This window comes from Calonectris borealis, unplaced genomic scaffold (assembly GCF_964195595.1).
Source record: "Calonectris borealis unplaced genomic scaffold, bCalBor7.hap1.2 HAP1_SCAFFOLD_172, whole genome shotgun sequence".
NCBI classification, from domain to species: domain Eukaryota; kingdom Metazoa; phylum Chordata; class Aves; order Procellariiformes; family Procellariidae; genus Calonectris; species Calonectris borealis.
Window position 1 is genome coordinate 7501 of NW_027441558.1, and position 2500 is coordinate 10000.

Here is a 2500-nt window from a genome sequence, read left to right on the forward strand (position 1 = left end):
ACCCTGGCGCGGCCCCGACGGGACGAGGCTCCGCCCAGCGGGCGCTCCGGGAGCGGGGAGCTTCGGAGCGCTCCCCGAGTCTCGATTTAGGGGGACGAAGGCCCTTGGGCCGACGGCGCCGGGCGGCGGCGAACCGCTTCCCCGGCCCGAGGCCGCGCGCGGGCCTGCGAGGCACCCCAGCCGCGCCGCTGCGGCCGCCGCCTCCCCACCCCGGGGAGGGGGGGGGAGGGGGGGCGGCCCAGCCGGCGATTGATCGTCAAGCGACGCTCAGACAGGCGTAGCCCCGGGAGGAACCCGGGGCCGCAAGTGCGTTCGAAGTGTCGATGATCAATGTGTCCTGCAATTCACATTAATTCTCGCAGCTAGCTGCGTTCTTCATCGACGCACGAGCCGAGTGATCCACCGCTAAGAGTTGTCTGCCTTTCGGCACCGCCCCGCGCGCGCGGGGGGGCCGGGACCGCTCGCCAGCAGCGGCCCCTCTCGGAGGACGGCCCACCGCCCGCCCGCCCGCCGGCCCGCCCCCCCCGCCCGCGCGGAGGGGGCCGCGGCGCGGCGCCACGGGCCGCGGCGGAGAGGCCTCGCCTCGCCTGACCGTACGAGCACACCCAGCGGAAGGGAAAAAGGGAACGGGAAAAAACCCCGAACGGCAAGGGCGGGGAGCCCGCGCTCCCGACTCGACCCACAGCGGGCAGACGCCCCTTGCGCGTTTCGGAGGCGGCCCAGGCGCCCGGGCTCGGCCCGGCCTCCGCACGGAGGCGGCGACGCGCCCGGCCGCGCCGCCCGCCCGCCTCGCTCGGGACAACGGATGCTGCTGCCGGGCGGCAGCAGCGGGGCGCCCCGCCGGACCCCCGCGCGCGCGCGCCTCCGCCCACAACCTGCGCCGCGCTACGACAGCCGGCTCCCCTTCCCGCGGCTCGCCCCGCCGGCGCCTCCGCGGCTCCGCCGCCGGCCGCGCCGGAGGCGGCGACCGCCGGAGCCCGAGCCGGCGACGCGGCACGCCGCCCGCGGCCCGCCGGACGGCGCCCGCCGCCGCGCCGGCGCGGCCGCCCGCCCGGAACCGCCGCCGCCGCCGCCCCCCGCCTCGGCCCCCTTCCGCGGGCACGCGCCAGGCGACGAGGCGGACGGCGCTAAGGCGGGGGCGGCGCCCGCTCTCCCCGTTTCCACGCGGAGACCGGGAGTGGGACGCCCCCGCCCGCGCGCCCGCCCGCCCGGCGCGGCCGGGAAGGGCGGCGGGGAAGCGACGGGCGGGGCCCGGGCCGGGACAGCCGCGGCCGGCGGCGGGCGCCCTCCGGCCGGCCGACACGCCGAGCGGCGCCGCCGCCGCTCGGCCGGGGTGCCGCCCTCGCCGGCGGCCGGCGGCGCGGGACCGCCGAGCGCTCGCCGGGGGGCGAGGGGGAGGGAGCGGAGCGCAGCGCGCCGCAGCGCTGCGACGGGGCGGGGCGCGGCGGCCCGGCGGCCGCCGGGCGAGCCCCCGCCGCGGGGGCTCGCCGCCCCCTCGGCGGAGAGCCCGCGCTCCCGCCGGGGGGGGTCCACCCGTTTCGAGGCAGGCGGGCCGGCCGCGGCCGACCGCGCCGCGGTCTCCTCCGCCGAGACCGGACCGCGGAGAGGGGGGGGCAGCGGGACCCCTCCCCGGCACGGCTGCCCGCGCGACGGGCACGGGCGGCGCCCAGCCAGGGGCTCTGCGGGAGCGACTCCCGCCCCTGGAGGCGCCACCGCCCGGCCGCCCCGCGGGTCGCATCGAGCCGCCCGCGTCTTTAAACCGCCGCCCGGCTCCGCGGCCTTCGACCCCCGGCGCTCGCCGAGGGAGGGCCGCCGAGGCGCGGACGCTAGGTACCTGGCCCTGGGGTGAGGGAAACGACCTGCAGGCCCCGCGGGGGTGCCTCCCCCGCTGCCGCCCTCGGGGGAGCGTCCGCCCGCGGGGGCGCGCCCGACGTCCGCCGCCACCGCCTCGTCCTCCTGCCCGGGGCCCGGGGTTTCCCTCAGTAGCCCGGCGCTGCGCCCGGGAGGAGAGCCGTGGCTCGGGCCGCCCGCCGGCGCGGGACGCGACCCGGCAAGGGCCTCGCCCGCCCAAGGCGGCGTCGGCGGCGGAGCCCCCCGCCCCGAGCTCCCCCCCCCCGCACCGCGGGGGTGGGGGAGGGGAGAGGCGGGGGGGCGCCGCCGAAGGCGCCGCCCGGCGCCGCGCGCCACGCCCGGAACGCCCGGAGGCCTCGCCCTGCGCGGCCGGCCGGCCGGGCGGGCCGCTCCGCAGCGGCCCGCCCCGGTGCGGGGAGGGTCGGGGGAGCCGCCCCCCCCGACCCCGAAGGCCCTCTTGCTCTCTCGCACGCTCGCGCCTGCCGCCCCGTCGTCGCCGCTCGCCGCTCCCTCCCGGCTGCCCGCGCGGGCTCGGCCGGCGGGGGCTCGTCGCACCCCGCGCCGGCAGCCCCCGCTTCTCGCGCGCTGCCGCCCGCGCTCCGAGACCGGGGGGGGCGCCCTCTTCGCCCCGGGGGCCGCGTCCCCCGCC

General features: G+C 82.7%; 1 non-coding gene across 1 annotated transcript; it reads right to left on the minus strand.

Moving 5' to 3' along the window:
- Window positions 1–261: 261 nt before the first annotated feature.
- LOC142077170 (5.8S ribosomal RNA) lies at window positions 262–414 on the minus strand. Its single transcript, XR_012671594.1, has one exon. It is a non-coding gene; the product is annotated as a 5.8S ribosomal RNA (ribosomal RNA).
- Between the last annotated feature and the right edge of the window lie 2086 nt (window positions 415–2500).